At 36.9% G+C, this 18410-nt stretch overlaps 1 non-coding gene across 1 annotated transcript; it reads left to right on the forward strand.

Moving 5' to 3' along the window:
- The first annotated feature begins 10503 nt into the window (after nucleotides 1–10503).
- On the forward strand, nucleotides 10504–10610 carry LOC114004525 (U6 spliceosomal RNA). The gene has a single exon (XR_003546662.1). It is a non-coding gene; the product is annotated as a U6 spliceosomal RNA (small nuclear RNA).
- The last annotated feature ends 7800 nt before the right edge of the window (nucleotides 10611–18410 follow it).

An 18410-nucleotide genomic window follows, 5' to 3' on the forward strand; every position in this document is an offset into this window, starting at 1 on the left:
GTTTTATTTTGTTAAGAAATTATTTATTTTTGTTTATTATTATTTTTCAATCTGACTAGAGAAAGACGGGAAAAGTGAGAAAGCAAGTCACCAGGTCCTGGACTCAAGTTGCGGCTGATCATGTGGGAGTCCAGCACCTTAACTACCACACCACCTGACAGCCCCAAGTTGTATCTTTTTAAGTGCTTTCCTTCTATTCTTCAGAGTTTATTATTTTTATTTTCAATTTTTTGTGGGGTTGGAATATCATTTAACTGATCATTATTATTACTTTATATAGTCATTATCATTTTATAATATTTGGCTTTGTTATAAATTTTCCTCTGATAGTTACATCTAAATTCATCTAGTTTTTACTGTGCTGTGTTTTCTTTTACCATTTTTAGGTAGTTTGCCATTTAAATTTTTCTTCACTCTATAATCCAAAATGTATTTGAATTTTTTTTAAATGTCAAAGTGCATTTTTCACCTTACATTTTTCATACATTTTAATTATAATATAATATATATTGTCGCTTCAATGACGACGCTGACAAGGTCTTCTCCAGAACGCTTTATTACCCCAGGCTTCTTACAATCTTCTTCTTCCTCTTCCTCCTCCCCAGCCCACCCGGGCTCCCTATATATCCGTCCTGCAAACCAGTCCTCTTTTGCCACCAGGCAAGCACTGATAGGCTGAGGCAGTGCCTATGCGTTCCGGAACAGGAACAATAACCAAATATGGGCTTGTTTATGTAGAGGTCTGGGTGCTCTCGGCGCCATGTTAGGGCAGGGGCGCTCCACAATATATACCTTGTGTCTTTGTTTTGTTTTGTTTTGTTTGGGAGAAATTTTTGCTATAGGGCATGTGTGCTCATTTGAGAGACAGAGACCGAAAAACAAGAAATCACCCCTTACCCAGGGGTGATGGCAACACTGCAATCTCTTCTCCTCCATTCTCCACCTGGGATCTCAGGCATGCATGCAGATGCACCTGGTGTGAGTTTGAAGCCACCAGGTCCAGGACTCCAACTGCAGCCAGCCATGTGGAAGTCCAGCAACATAACTGCTATGCCTGCTGCTGGTCTCAATTTATATACCTTGTTTAATGTCTTCTCTTATAATCAGTTGATTTTTTTTTTTTTTATTTAATATGTGACCCATACTTTTTGGGCTGTAAACTTTTCACATGCATTGGTAGAAAAAATTTTATTTTCTTTACTGGATCCAGTAATATATTTAAAAATATATAGAGAATTAGGATTATTCATTGGGTTATTTAAAGTCTATATGTAAGTAATTTGGGCCCCCCAAAAATCTTCTGAGAAGTATATAATACCTCTCAATATGAATACAGATTTATCAGTTTCCATTTATACACTGCTAGCAAATGTTGATTTATACTTGAAGCAATATATGTTGATATAGGATGGATTATGGCTTTAATACCATTTTTAGATTCAGATTTTTTTTTTTTACGGTCAATCACTGTATATCATTACAACATACAAAATGAATTTTTCCATCCAAAATACACTGTATATTGCCCCAGTCAAAGATATTATCAGGCATATTATCATCAACAGATAATTTCCCGTTTTCTGTTTCTTAAATGTTTTGCTTCTTTCTTTTTCCCCTTGATTAGCTCCTCCATTTTATCCTCCCCCATTTCCAACCCTCCTCCCACATTGTCTCTGTTATACACTGTTGCTCTCCATGCTTTTATACCATCCATTATTTTACTTTCTGCCATAGAGTGCAGACATTTGGTATATATTGAGTGAGGATACACAATGCCTTTTTTTCATAGTCTGTCTTGCTTTGCTTAGCAGTAAATCTTCCATATTTGTCCACTTTATATCAAATGCTAGGTACTCATTGTTGTATATAGCTGATTAGTACTCCATAGTGTGTATGTGCCACATTTTTTTCAATCCGTTTGTCTCTTCAGGGACATGTGGGTTGGTTCCATGTCCTAGCAGTTGTGAATAATGCTGCAGTAAATATGGATGTGCGACTGTTTTCTCTCTGAGTGCATTTGTATCTTTTCGGTAGCTATCCAGCAGTGGAATTGTTGGATCATATGGTAGTTCTATTTGGTGGTCTTTGAGGAACAAAGTGTCTGCCACAGTGACTATTAATTTACATTCCCAATAGTGTAGGAGAGTTTGCTTTTCTCTATAGCCTCATCAGCACTTATCATTCTTTATTTTTTTCATCTTAGCCATTCTGACTGGAGTTAGCTGGTATCTCATTGTGGTTTTGATTTGTATCTCCTTTATGATAAGAAATGTTGAGTCTTTTAACATCCATACCTTTACTTATTTCTTAGCTCACTATTTACGTTGCTTTCCTTTGGGATTTATTTGTGCTGTTGTTGTTAGAATGCATCTTCTGTTAACATTCTTGGAGAAAGTGTGTGGGTAAAAATGTTAAACAATTGAATGACCAAAATTATCTTCATTTTTCATCATGTTTAAATAATATTTTGGCCAGATAAAAAAATTCTAAGTTCAATTTTTTTCTTTAGAACTTATATTGTTCTATTATCTTCTTAGAAGTAGTGTGGCTATGAGTAATACAATATTAGTCTGCTACTTTTGTCAATATAGGTATTTACTTTTTTTTCTTTTGGTAGTTTCTAGAATTTTTTAGTGTTTAATTTAATATTTGCAAATTATATAATCTAGAGGTGAATCTCTTGTTATTCATTTTTCTAGTAATATGTAGACACTGTGTGAAATTTATTTCACTAGGATGCATTTTTCTATTATTTGTTTCACTTCATTTAACTGTCATGTTATTTTATTTAAGTATAGAAATGGTAAATACATTGTCACTTTAAAAAAAAATTGGGCAATTCAGAAACATGAGCAAAACTTGTCGTCCAGTTCTCAATCTCATCCTTCTCCCTAAGGGAAATCACTGTTATCAATTAAATATGTGTCATTCTTCCAGACATTAGTTCTTCATTTAATTTTTACCAAATTAACATGTGTATGGTTTACAAAAATCAGAGACAATAAGGGCAGTCTCCCAAAAGAACCCAGAACTTTTCCATGTGCATTGGACTAAGGAATACCAGACCTTTCCATTATGCCATTGACAGGCTCACTTGAGTACCTTTTCAGACAATGAACTCACCTGTACCCTGTCTCTCTAGAACCTTGAATTTGTAAGAATTGCTCACTTGGAATCACCCCTATTCATAGCGGCAATCCCCAAACCTTTCTCCACTTCTTTTTCTTTCTTTCTTTTTTATTTTTTTAATGAGTTCAATGTTTTGGTGTATATATATATATATTTAAATATATATATATATATATAGTTAATATTTAATTACTATGCATCTTTACAGTGTACAACATGGTTTTTCCCAGCATGAGTACAGTGCATATCAGTCACAACAGGGAAAAAAAAATCTGTTTCCCTACTTACTTTACAGCATAGATAAGGGAGACCTTACCAGGAGCAGTCATCCCATCCTTGAAACCAATGTTGTGGAGCTCTTTCAGATAGTGAATGTTCTCTTTGTAGTTTTATCTGAGATTTGAAATAGAAGCAAGTAGGCTAAAAGTAAATTAATCGTCCACCATGCATATACTTGAAATTCAATGAACTGAATAGTTATATTAAAAGTGACAAATGGGACTGGCAATTAGCATAATGGCTATGTCGCTGGACTCCCATGTAGTCGACCGCGGTTCAAGTCCTGGACCCGTTCGCTTAAACTCATGCCAGGCGCGTGTGCGTACATGCCCAACATCCCGAGAGGAGAATGAGGAGAAAAGATTGCGGCGTGGCCATCCTCCTTGGGGGATGATTTCTCGCTTTCTGTCTCTCTGTTTCTCTCTGTCTGGTGAACGTGCACGCCCCATGGCAAAAACCTCTCAAAAAAAAAAAAAAAGTGACAACTAACTTCAAACATACAATGCAAGTATTAGTTTAGCTTTAATCAGTAATGCCCCCTAGGACACCTCAGTGGTATGCTGCTCAAGTGATGTATCCAGGCAGAAGACTGTAGACTTAGTTCCCTAGTGGACCTGTAACGTACCAAGTACGCACACCCCTGATCCTGACTGGCTAGGAAGACAAGCCTCTTTTGAGGATGCTCATCTTTTCTTCTCCTTTTCTATTTTTTTCTTTTCTTTCTTTTCTCTTCTCTTCTCTCCTTTTCTCTTTTTTTCTTCTCTTCTCTTCTCCTCTTCTCTTCTCTCTCTTCTCCCCTTCTCTTTTTCTTCTTTTCTCCTCCCTTCTCTCTCTCTGTCCCTCTCTCTCTCTCTTTCTCTTTGTCACTCTCCTGAAAGAAGCAAATTTTAAAAGAAAAAATTGTGAATAGCTTCTTCTTAGAGAGTTAGTAAATGTTCTCTAGTCAATGTCTTCATCATGATGTGTCGTTTTTCTATTATGTTTGTTTAAAGAAATATAAAGATTTTTTTCTCATGGATTTAATGTTCATGTATCATAATCACAAGCTTTACTTTTGAGGCTGCACAGCCTTATAAATTATCTTTTTCCATTATGTCTAGTCTATATTCATTTTCTTGGTTAAAGAAATTGCATCATAAGGATATTTAGTTTGAGTGAATTTAACTGGTTAAGATCATTATTTGTGTTTCTCAATCTAGTTACACACTGGCATCCCTGAGAAGTTGGATCTAAACCCGCAGAGGTTCTAATATTATCACCCTACACCTGGGTGTGGAAATATTTTTCAAAGCTCTCTGAGTGGATTTCAGGTGCTCCTAAGGTAAAGAATCACTGAAGAGGACTTCCATGGGAGATATTTTTGAAGAGTAAATGATCTTTAATTTACTTCTTTTTCAAATCTGGGTTTTTATGCATTCTACTTTTTGCAATAATGTACCCTCATTTAATTCTTTTTTATTTATTCTAATTTAAATGGAGAATATTGATTCAATATATTTAGGGATATTTTAGTAACACTCCTATTTTGTAAATGAAGAGACTGGAATGCCTGCTGTTCCAGAATAATAATCACTGGTGTTTTTAATTTGTTTGTTTAGTTGTTTTGTTTGTTTGTGATTTTTACCCACCTATCTCTGGTATTCGACTCAACACAAGTTCATGTATATTTGTACATTAGATTCAGCATGTCACCAGTTTCCCTAAGCTCAGAAGAATCCCAGGTTCATAGGGGCCAGCTGCCTGTCTGTCACCCACTACCCTGGCTTAGTCCTTACTATGTATATATCCACATTTAGAACAAGAAAACTTGGGTGTATATTCATTTTTAAAATAACTTCAGGTATGTTTTTAAATACAAGACTATTTTATTTCTTTTTTTAATTTACATTTAATCACTATACATCTTTACAGTGTACCACACACTTTTTCCCAGCATGAATACAGTGTGTATTAGTCAAGTCAAAGACATTACCATATACATTATCACCAGCAGAAAACTTTTCACTTTTGTGTCTATTGTTGTTTTGTTTTTTTCCTGTGATTCTTCCCTCCCACCCCTTATTACCCACCCTCACTACTCCCCATACTGTCTCTAGTATCTACTATTACCCTCCTGCTAAGATATCTTCCAATATTTCAATTATTTTAGGTATGTTTGTAATACTTTATATTTTCTTTAATTTATATTGTTATGTTTATTTCCATTCTAACAATTTGAAAATATTAATAATAGCTAACAGAATTCACCAGTGAGTTAAAAGAGAAATATATTTCTATTAGACTAAATAGCTAGTGTTTTCATCCTCAAAGAAATTCAAAGAGATAAAATTATGAAATTCTCTCTCCAGCAGACAAAATCCCACACATAAACATTGTTCATTTCTTTTTATTGCTTTCATCTTTATTCTTTTTACTAAGTTATGCATGTATAAGGTTTAAAAAGAAAATCTCCAGCCTCATTGTTTCCATTCTCAGATCCCTTCCTTAAAGCAGCCATATCAACAATCTTTGGAGCACTTTGTTTTGAGGTACTATCTTAATAAATCAAAATGCTCTAATTAGGTTACTTATATGTTTTAGAAAGAGATAGTCTTTGCTATTGTTTGAAGGTTGTGCTCCTTCAAAATTTACATGTTGGAACTTAAATCCTAAAGTGATAACATTAAGAGCCACGGCCTTTAGGGAAATTAAGTCATGAGGGCTCTGTCCTTGTGAAGGGATTAATGCTCTTACAAAAGAGGCTTCACAGAGAGTTTTACCCTTTTACCTTTCTGTGTCTTCCATCAGATGAGGACAACTAGACAGTACCATCAATGAATAAAGGGCTCTCACCAGACACCAAACTCACTAGCATTTTGATTTTGGGCTTTCTCATCTCCAGAACTATAAACAATTTATTTCTGTCCATTAGAAATTACTCGATCTCAGGTATTTTTTGTTATAGCAGCACAAATAGACTAAGACCACCTCCTTGTGCAGAGAAGGAGAGAATGTAACGTTGGCAATCTAAAGAGTGCAGGGCATCCCAACTATCCCAGTGATCACTAGTGGGTTATGGAATGAAGAATTAGAGCAGAGCAAGGCACAGACAATCAAGTGGCTGTGAAATATAATTCCCTATGGCAGGAAGAGTGATTATAAAGAAATTGGCTATTTGCAATGCCCTCGTTATGGATGCAAAGAGAAAAGGAGAAGCTAAAGATGGTGAGTGTTCTACACAGAAAAGAAAAATTTAAAATCTCCTTTGATTGTTTTGAAGGATTCTTAGTACCAATTGTCACCAAATAGATATAGCTGAGTACCAGGAGCAGAGCCTGATAGCAAGGGTGGCAGAACTGCAGCATGAAATAAATGCTCACCACTGTTGGTTCCCCTTCACCAAAGCAAAGGCCATGTGGGAACATTATGAGACTGTGGAGCTTGGGATAGGGAGGGACATCAGGGAAGACACAAATGAGGCTTAGAATGCCGAACCTTCCTGATTGGTGGGTGCAACCCATCTAGCCCTCAAGCAGCCTTCCCCTGCTTAAATGATATGCAGTGATTAAATGTAAATAATAATAATAATATGTGTTTAAAAAATGATGCCACTTCTAGGAATCCATTCCCAAGGCCTCTCCTTGCCTCTAAGCCTATAATGGGAGTTATATCCCAACATAGAGGTGATAGAGAAGATAAGACTTGCTCTGTACCTTATATCAATAGTCTTGCAAGGTCTTGTCAATTTGTATCTGAAGGAGTCTAAGAGAATCACATGGGAGCAAATTCTCTTATGTTTTTATTTTGCCAGAAGGCTTATGCGCTTGCCAGAGAGATGGAGGGAGGGAGGGAGATAGAGAGGAGAGAGAAAAAGAGAGAAAGTACTCCCCCATGGGGAATAGTCATGTTGCAGTACCTTCTCCTCCATTTATCCCTCCTCTTGGGCATGTACACATATATGCCAGCATGTTTCTTTAGCTGCTGAGTCTGGGACTCAAACTGTGCAGTCAACCATGTGAGATCCAGCCACTTAACAAATTCTAAGTGTATTTAGATAAGGAAGACAAAATATGAGGCTTGACTGGGCAAAATTTAATGGCAGGGATGTACCCATCCAAGGTTTAGATTTCATATGTTGGTTCGAGCACCTGACAGTGGTGTTGACAGTCTGCTAGGCCACTGGGTCAGGGACTCGAACCACAGTCAACTACATGGAAGTTCAGTGATATAACCATTACACCACCTGCTGGTATCCTGACAGCCTGCTAGGCTAATTGCCCATGAGAATAAATACCTGAACTTCCCTGCCACAGTGTAGAGGAAAGATTCTCAAGGCATAAGGAGAGAGACTGTTGAAAGATTACTGTGTGCAACCTGCTTAGCCATTCATTTATCATACCTCATATACATCCAACCACCATAGCACGCAGTCCATAGAACTGCCAAACATGATACCCACTCTTTAAAAGGAATAGAATTATGACACATGCAACAATGTGCATGAACCTTGAAGATGCTATGCTAAATGATATAAGCCAGCCACAAAAGGACACAAATGAATGATTCTACTTTTATGAGGTGCCTAGAATAGCCAATTTATTGAAACACAAAGAGAATAAATATTACCAGGGGCTGAGGGAGAGTAGAATGGATAGTTAGTGTTTAATGAGTATAGAATTTCTGTTTAGGATGATGAAGTTTTAGAAAGGAATGATGATTGTACAGCACTATGAATGTACTTAATGCCACTAAATTGTGTATTTCAAAGTGGTTGGAATGGTTAATTTGGTGTTATGTACACTTTACCACAATAAAAGAAAAATATCCTTTCTGCCTGGTCAGAAGGTGAACCTATGACCTATGACTTAAGCCAGACCAACCCAACTGGTCAGCCTGAACCCCAAATCCTGAGCTGAGTGTTAAAAGATGAGTGTAATGTAGAAAAGATATATTCTGCTTCTTTAGCATTTTCTTAGATTCTGTGAACCATTCCATAATATTTTAAGATCATTTATTTCTTGAACTCTCAAATTACCCAGTTTTCACAGGACATGTTTCCTACCTGGAGCCTGACCAATGCATTAGCTAACATTTATTGAATGCCCATTATATGCCAATATTGATTATATTATCCGGTTATCAAGATTTTTCTCCCATTCCACCCAGGATTACTTAGATGTCATAGAATATGACAAGAATATTGTGTCTTCCCCAAGCTATCAGTAAGTTCTGTCTATTCTCAAATTTCTCTTAAAACTATGGAGTTTTTATCACTTTCTACGTACTCCCCTGACTGACCTATGGCAATTTAGTCTCCACAGTTGTGAAGATTTAGGGGGCAGTAATTAGTAGCCTTAGTATTTAGAGGCTGATAAGATCTTTAATAAAACCCTCTGAAACCTCACTGAGCAGTTACAGTAAAGCTGCAGAGTGAATTGTGCACAATGTTCAGATGCTTTTCATTAGCAAACACAAAACATTCACCCCACTTACAGCTTAACACTTGATGAAGTCACAGTTATCTATCCTTTTAGGTGTTCTCACTGTTCTTGCCAAAGAATCATGAGAAACAAACACTGCATTGAGGCAAACACTACCATATTCTAGAGTCAGGTTTAGTCAACCACACAGTTAGTTTCAGGAGTTCAGAAACCCATCAACAACTAAATAGGGAACCATTTTAGAATTATGATTCAGGTATGTTTCTGAAGGATGAAGGCCATTGGGCTAGTTAGATTTTTTTTTCTTTAATTTTCATAGGACACCAGTAATAACCAGAGGCAGAAACAGAGAAAGAGATGCAGAGAGAATGCACCCTCCAATGGAGCGTGGCTATGCCACAATCTTTTTTCCTTCATTTCTCCATTATTTCAAGATTCTGAGTACATGTGCACAAAAACTCAGTGTATTTTTCAAGCTGCTGAGGCTGGGACTTAAACCATGGTAGGTTATGTGGGATCTGGCTTCTTCTCACAGGGTTTAACTGCTATACCAGGAGCCCAGCTCTGCATAGATTTTTTTTTACCCTTTTTCTGTTCCAGAACAGGAGTACCTTTATAATGCATCTAACCTATGTATATGTCTTGAACTTTCCACAGTCATGAGTGAAAAGCCATGCTTATTTTTATTGTGTTAACATGGATGCCTCGGCTTCTGATAAGAAATGTTGACATGCTAAACTAAACGCTCCTAGATAGTATAGTCTTGATCAGATTTAAGGTGATAATACCTTAAACATAGATTAAAACCAACACTCATAAATATCACAATGTTTAGGTATTTGAAGTATTGGGTCTTTGGAAAAGTCATGACATATTTACCTATGTTTTTCTATTCAAAAGTATGTCAGGACTTTTCAGATGACCCAATAAGTCACAGACACAATAATAATAAGAAAGCATTTTAAAAACAACTTTTTATTAATTTTCATTTTACAAAATGTATTCTTTATTTTCATTCTTAAAAGAGGTGGGGTGGGCCTCTACCCACCACACTTCCCAACCATGCTGCTCTATTTCCCTTTACAGGCAGACTACTCAAGAATGGATTTCTCTCACAGTCTGATTCTTCACCTCTCTTTCATTTGTCATGCTACCCTGATCTAGCTCTGTCTCCACCAAGCTCCTGAGACAGTTCTCACCAAAATCTTAGTGACCTCTATATCACAAGGTCCAGTACAAATATTTCAGTCTTCCTTCTTTCTCAAAACATTTTCTTCTTTGCCTCATATGCCATGTTACACCCTGGTTTTCCACCTACCTTTTTGTTTTTTTCATGAGAGAAAGGGTTTTTGTTTTTTGTTTTATTATTTTCCTATAGAGCACATGTGCTGGCCAGAGAGACAGACAGAAAGTGAGAAAACACTCACCCCTACCCCCAGTCCAGGAAGGATAGCCATGCCGCAATCCCTTCTTCTACATTCTCCTCTGGGACTTTCGGCATGCATGCACATGCTTCATGGTCCAGGACTAGAACTACAGTTGGCCATGTGGGAGTCTAGCAACATAACCACTACATCATCTGCTGGCCGTCAATCTACCTTTTTTAACATGTCTTTTTAGTCTCCTTTGCTAGTTGAGTCTCCTTTTTTATAATTTTTTAAAGAATTATTTAATTGTGCTCGCTTCGGCTGCACATATACTAAAATTGGAACGATACAGAGAAGATTAGCATGACCCCTGCGCAAGAATGACACACAAGTTCGTGAAGCATTCCATATTTTTATATGGCTTATTACCTGTTGATGATGACATGTATAGTATTCTCAACTGGATTGGTCTGATAAGTATTTCATGATGGGTAAAGTCTTTTTACAAGCAAAATGAGAAATAGTGATTGATATATGTAATCCAATGTAATATAAAGAAGATTATGATGATAATAAAAATAAAAATAAAAAAAGAATTATTTAATTTTATTATTATTATTATTATTATTGTTATTTTATTTGATATAGGGCTTGTGCAACCAGGAGAAAGATAGAGAGAAAGTGAGAAAGCAAGTCACTAGGTCCAGGACTTACACCAGTCAACCATGTGTGAGTCCGGTGCCTTAATCACTATGCCACCTGCTGGCTACTTTTTTTATAATTTTTAAATATGTTTAGTTTATTAGCTCATCCTTATTTTATCCACTATTGTGTCATCAATCACCGTGCTGATATCCAAATATGTATTTCCAACTCAGACTTCTCTGGGCTTCAAACCTAACATGCAGACACTTATTTCACATTTCTTGTGGATGTTTAAAAAGCACTTCAAATTTAACATACTTTAAATGGAAATTTATTCCATAATAAGGAATTCCAAGTCTTCCCTGGTGATTTTTATTTCAGTAAATGATATTACTACCTTCCCCCTACCAATAATTCTAACCTGAATTCTGGATGTCATCTTTGAATCTATGCTCTCAATATCACTTAATTATGCTCATTTTTCTGTATCTGTATTGCTACCATTCTAGTCCAAGGCACTTTCACCTCTAACCTAGATTCTAGCATTAACCTGTCTTGCCAGGTAACTCAGTCATGGTCAAAAACTATTTGTTTTAGGTGACATACCAGTGACTGTTAGTGGCATCATAATTTATCTTGTATTTCATCCCTAGTAAGATGAAATACAAAAAGACCACAGCCTGTAGAGCACGATGTTGCTATATAGGTAACTTCCGGTCAGTGAGTTGCAAATTGAAATAATATATGCTATTTCTAAAAAGACTTTAAAGAGAAGTCTCTCAACTGGAAAATGTACCTCCTTTTTCTTTCTCTCCTTTGCCCTTCTTGGTGTGTGGATCATAACTGTGTAGTCAACGTTCTTAAAGTATTGTGAAGATCTCACACCAGAATTGCCAACTGAACCCTCCTGAACTCCTGATACACTGAAACCATGACTGATGATAAGATAATTGGTCATGTTTTAAGTCACTGGTTTTGGGAATGATTTTTACTCAACAAGAGCCAACCAGAATACCCATTCTATGGCTATTTGGGCATTTCATTTATAGTGTCTAGAATTTCTTGTATGGGCCTCACCTTTTTTTGGTTGTTTTTTCATTCTTCATGGTGGTTTGATCTATGTTAGAGTCTTTGTCTTCAAGGTCAGAAATTTTTCCTTCTGCATGATCCCATCTGCTGTTAATGCTTTCCAGGAAGTTTTTAAGTTCTTATATTGTATTCTTTATATCCAGAAGTTCTATTTGATTCTTTTTTTAGAGTATCTATTTCTTTATAAAATACCTCTTTCATGTCCTGAAATGATTTTCTCATTTCCTAGAACCGATTGTTTTCTCTTGCATCTCATTGTGTTTTGTCACTACAAATGTTCATAATTCTTTTTCTGACATTTCTGTGTATCTTCCATGCTGTCCATTGTCAGTGAGGAGCTACTGTGCTCACATGGGAGAGTTACTCCTTTGTTTTCTCATGTTTCTTCATGATCAGCACTGGCGTTTGGTCATCTAATGCAGTATTCACTTTTTACTATTTGTTGGAGTGGGTTCTGTAGTATTGGAAAAGGAAATTTCACCCTTAGCTTCCAAGCGTGTTCCTGATGGAGAATTGTGTCTCCCAGATCAGAGCAGCTATAGGCAACTTCACATGCTTGGCTCCTCTACCAAACTTTCAGTTCTTGATGAGGTGATAGCAGGCTAAGGAGATATAACTTAGTGAAGAGATTCAAGTTATGTCCTGCACTGGTGTTTCAAAAGTTCCAAAGTTACTCCCAGGGCCTGAAAGCCCATTCATGAGAGGGCCTGCCAAGACCAGGCCCAAGTCTCTTGGTGGGTGGGATGACCCTAGGCTGCTAGAGAGTTGGGCAACAGAGTGCCAAAATTTCTAAAGTTTCTCTTAAGGCCTAAGGGTGCACTCTCAAGAGGAGGCCTTCCAAGATCAGGCCCAAGTCTCTCTGGTACAGGACTTTTTGAACAGACCAACCACTGTTAAACTCAAGCTGCTGTATCTCCCTGCCTCCTCCTTGTTCTGGGTAAAACTATTCCCTTTTCACCCAAATCCACTCTTACTAGATTGGGCAGATGATTTTCCATCTATCGTTAATACATAAACTATGTGCTTCCTTCCTTCAGATTTTGACTCAATATTTTCAGTTGAAAGAGCTTATTTTCTCAAGTCTGTGGTCTTTTGAGTTGTAAGTCACAGTTTCACAGTTCTGCCTCATAAAAGCCAAAATAGTTAAAAATGGTTAAGATGGTCAATTTTGTTTAATTTTTAAAACCACAAAAATAACAATTCAGCATAATAATTTTTTAAAGTAGGGGAGGAATTCAGACTCCAGAATCTGTAGTCTCAATTCTCTCTATATTAAATCTTCCCTGAGAACAGCACATACAGAAAAAGTTAAATATAGAAGTAAAATAACTGAAAAGAGAAACCATTTCACTAATCTGATATACTCTTAAAATAAATTAACATTACAATTAGAATGAAATTTAAAATATTGAGTTGTTGGAAAAGTCATGACGTATTTATGCTTCATGACTTTTCCAACAACCCAGTATTTAACCTGACCCTTAAGACTCTGCACAAGAATGAGCTTAGGTCTACTCCTCTAACTTCATCCTGAATCACTCTACTCTTTACTCAGTGTACTCTACCCATCCTGGATTCCTATCAGATATTTTTTAACATGGCAAACTTCTTCCAACCTTTGAGAATATAGTTCCTTCTTTCTATATCACTCTTGCTCCCAATGATTACTTCCACAGAGAAGCTTTCCTGAATCCCCCAGATAAAGGGAGTGTTTTCCCTATTAAATGTTCCTTTAGCAATTTATATATCTATGCCATGAAATAATTAACTATGCACATTACTATTTAATGCTTATTTTCCTTCCTAGTCTATGAACTCCATGAATATAAGGGGTCAAATATATTCTGTTTACCACTTTATCTTCAGTACCTATCATAATACTTTAAGCAAAATAATGAATCAAGAAATAGTTATCGAGGCTAGTAGATGGTATAGTGGTTACATCACCAGACTCCTACATGGCTGACAGCAATTTGAGTCCCAGATCAGTGACTTGAAACTCACACTGGGCACGTGTTTGTGTGTGTGTGTGTGTGTGCCCAAGATACTTGGAGGAGAACGGAGGAAAAGGAATTGTGACATAGCAATCCACTTGAAGAAATTTCTAATTTTCCTTTTCACTATTTCTCTTATCTACCTTCTGTTTCTCTCTTTCTCTCAGGTGAGTACATGCATTGTAAGGCAAAAACCTCTAAAAAAATGAAAGAAGGAAGAAATAGTTATTAAGTAAATGAATATAGTCATTGAGTGAATGAATTAGTAGGTTACTTCATAGTTCTTGGATCACATCAGGGATTGGATTTCAGGATGTCTAAAACCCATTCTCACTCTAAAACTGCATGCTGTGTGATTCTGTGCACATTCCAGTATGGACCATTTATTACCAACATAGTCCATATGTATAACAGTACAAATTTAGACTCATGTAAAATTTATATTATACAGATGTTTTTACTAATGTTTGCTTTTCCAGATGATCAGTTGATGCCATGACTACAAATGTAGTGGGAGATTGAGTACCAGATGGAGATGTCAACCAGAGTGCTCAACATGTAGGGTGATGCAATAATAGGGATCCAAAGGAGGTGTGACCTCAATCATGTCCTCTTTTTAAAAAAGTTTTAACATATTTTAATTTAATTTCTTTTATACATTCAATCACTATACATCACTTAGCTTGTAAAGTGAATTTTCTAGCACAAATACATTTCATGCCAGTCCAGTTTGGAATACTATATAAGTTATCGTCAACAGACAATAATCCATTTCTGTGCCCCATAAATATCTTGCCTCTCTATTTTTCTCCTTATTGTCTTTCCTCACATTCTTCTCCTTCTACTTTTTTCCCCACACTGTATCTGGTATCTATAACCATTTTCCATGTTTCTATAACCTTTAATCTTTCCATTTCAACCATAGAGTGCAGACAGTTGATATATATTAAGAGGAGACATCCAGTGTCTCTCCTTCACAACCTGGCTTGCTTCACTCAGCAGTAAATTTTCCATATTCATTCACTTTCTATCAAAAGCCAGGGTCTTATTGTTTTTTATGGCTGAGTAGTATTTCATAGAGTATATGTGCTACAATTTTTCAATCCATTCATCTGTTCATGGACATTTGGGTGGGTTCCATGTCTTAGCAATTGTGAATAATGCCTCAGTGAACATAGATGTGTAAACACTTTTCCAACTAAGCAATCTCCTGTGCTCTGGGTTGATACCCAGGAGTGGGATTACTGGATCGTATAATAGTTCTATTTGTAGATCAATAAAAAGCTCCATATTGTTCTCCACAGTGGCTGGGTCAATTTATATTCCTACAAGCAATGTAGGAGAGTTCCCCTATCACCATATCCCTGCCAGCACTTATCATTTTTCACTTTTTAAATCTGTCATTCTGAATGAGGTTAGGTGGTACTCATCATGTTTTGATCTGCATCTCCATTTTTTTTTTTTGAGAGGTTTTTGCTATAGGGCGTGTGCGCTCGCCAGACAGACAGAGACAGACATAGAGACAGAAAACGAGAAATCACCCCCCAGGGGGGATGGTCACGCTGCAATCCCTTCTCCTCCATTCTCCTCTCGGGATCTTGGGCACGCACGCACACGCGCCCGGCGTGAGTTTTAAGCCACCGGGTCCAGGACGCGAACCGCGGTCGACCACGCGGGAGTCCAGTGACATAGCCATTACACTAACTGCTGGTTCCCTGCATCTCCATTTTGATAAGGAATGTTGAGCATTTTTTCATATACTTTTTGGCAATTCATATCTCCTTCTTAGAGAGTTGTATGTTCAGGTCATTTTCCCATCTTTTAATTGGGCCGATCTTTTGGGGGGTTTTTTGGATAAGCCACTTGAGTTCCCTGTGTATTCTAGTGATCAGTTCCTTAGTTCCTTATCTGAAGCATAGTTTACAAAAATTCTCTCCCATTCCCAGGTTTGTCGATTCACACTGTGTTACTTCTGTGCAGAACCTTCTTAATCTCATGTAATCTCACTTGTCTATTTTGGGGATCATTGCTTGTGCTTTGGGTATCATTGCTTGTGCTTTGGGTGTCTTAATTTAAGAAGTCTTTGCCTACCCCAATGTCTCCCAGAGTTTCCCCAGTGTTTTCCACCAGTAGTTTTATAGCTTGAGGTCTTAGGTTTAGATCTTTGATTCACTTTGAGTTGATTTTTGTCAATGGTGAAAGGTAGCAGTCCATATTTACCTTTCTGCATATGGATACCCAGTTTTTCCACTACCATTTGCTAAAGAGGTTTTCCTTTTCCCACTGGATTGACTGGTACCCTTTGTCAAAAATCAGTTGGCTATATGTTTTAGGTTTATTTCTAGGATCTCTATTCTGTCCCATTGATCTGCATGTCTGCTTTTGTGCCAGTACCATGCTGTTTTGATTATCACAGCTTTGCAATATAGTTAGGTGCACCTAAATACAAGAAAGAAAGACTGTTAGATCTAAAAAGAAAGATACACTGCAAAAAATTTAATTGTTGGGGATATCAACATCCCACTATCTCCTTTGGACTGATCATCTAGACAAAAAAATAAACAAAAAGATACAGGATCTAAATATCTTGGGTCTGGATATTTGAGTGCTTTTCTAGACTTGGAAAGCCTTCTTCCAGGATTTCATGGAATAGATTTTTAATGCCCTTATTAGTTTCTTCACCTTATGGTATACCAATTATTCACGTTTGGATGTTTAATGGAATCTAGTATTTCTCATCTTTCTCTTCTTTTTGTTATTTTTTCTATCTTTTTGGTGTTTTTTTCTAGGTCAGTTTTGTCTTCTATGTTTGAGATTCAGTCTTCAGCATGGTCTAATCAGCTTTTAATACTTTCAAGAGGAGTTTTGAGTTTCTGCATTACAGTCTTCATCTCTAAAAGTTCCATTTGATTCTTTCTTATGGTGTCCATATCTTCTTTCAAATCGTAGAAGGACTTCCTCACCTCCTGGAGTTCATTGTCTCTTTTCTGTCCTACCTCATAGAGTTTTGTCACCATGAATGTTATGAATTTTTTTCTCTGTCATTTCAGTAACTTCTGCTTTTTTATTGAAGTTTGTTGGTTTTATTATGCTTTTTTAAATTTATTTTTAATTTCATTTTCTTTTATACAGTCAGTTGTGTTCTTTTGATGGAGATGTATTTCTTGTTTCTGTTTTTGTTTTTATTTTTTTTTAAACTTGAGGCTCTTCTGCCACTTCTAGTCATTTGGTGATGTATTCACTTTTGGATAACTCTTTGGAGAATATCTCTGCAACTGAGAACTATTTTGCTTCCCTTTTGCCCTGAATTGCTTCTGTGCCAAAGTCTCTCTTCTGCTGTGATTAGCAATGTGGTTCCCATGGGAGGAGTTTTGTATTCAGTTTCTGAAGAGCTGTTTCTCCTTTTGTGCTGGTGGTTCAGTGCTGAGCAAGGATCCCTGAGAACCTCATGATTCTAAGATGTTTGAAAACTATAATTTTAGACCTATCTAGTCCCTTCTAGAAGTGGGGGAGTGGGGAGATGAGGAAGAAATGACAGTGGAAGAGGAAAGAAAAAGAATATGAAAGATGAAAAAAGATTTTGGCAGGGGACTGCAGATGGATATGGACTCTGCTTGAGAGCTGAGAGCTGTCCTGACCTGACCTATGAGGAAAGGAAAAGTAAAGAATTCACAAAAGAAAGAAGGAAAAAAAAAAAAAAGGCTTAACTTTCTGGTTGAGAGGAGAGGGGACAAGGGGACTCTGAGTTTGGGAGCTGGGGCTGGGGCTGGGACTGGGGCTGATGTTCAGCCATTCCTCAGATTCCTCAATCATGTCCTCTTTCTATAGGGTTTCTTTGATTTGTTTGACTGTCAGAATTGTGACATATTGTAGGATCTTATTTATCATAATAAACCAACCATCTAAAAAAGTACCTGAAGTAGAGTAATGGTTCAATGAATATTTGATGACTATATGAATGAATGGGTGGCCTGCTGCAAATGAGCATGCATATGTAGTCCAGTCATATAGATTTTATACCCAGTCAATCTCACTGTACCTATCACTAAGACTGTATGATACATGGGTCTCTGGAAATTGACTCTGGAAGTCCTGCCCCAAGTGAAATTGCTTCAGGAAAATGTACTGACTCAGTTGAAAATCCCTTTACTTGAAATATTGGCAGAATTGCCAGCTATCAAGCTGAAAGGGACCCAAGGTGCTTAGATATAATATTTGTACCTAGTAAGCTTCAGAAGTAGGAAGTCTAAACAGGGCATTTCAGAAGAGTTCACTTACTGCTAAGAAAGAATCAAAGTGGAGTGGCAAGGGTAAAGAGGGTTTGGGATTAAATGACCTAGCATATCCTCAAATTCTACCATTTGAAGGTGGCCTTAATTGGAATCTCATTTTAGAGTGTATTTCCTAAGTGAAGTAATAATAGTCTCTGAGTAGCCAATGGGGAGACAGCTGGCAGCAAGCATTTTTTTCACACAGCTTAAGTAACT

Source organism: Tupaia chinensis, unplaced genomic scaffold (genome assembly GCF_000334495.1).
Source record: "Tupaia chinensis unplaced genomic scaffold, TupChi_1.0 Scaffold138407_1, whole genome shotgun sequence".
In the NCBI taxonomy this organism is placed as follows: Eukaryota; Metazoa; Chordata; class Mammalia; order Scandentia; family Tupaiidae; genus Tupaia; species Tupaia belangeri.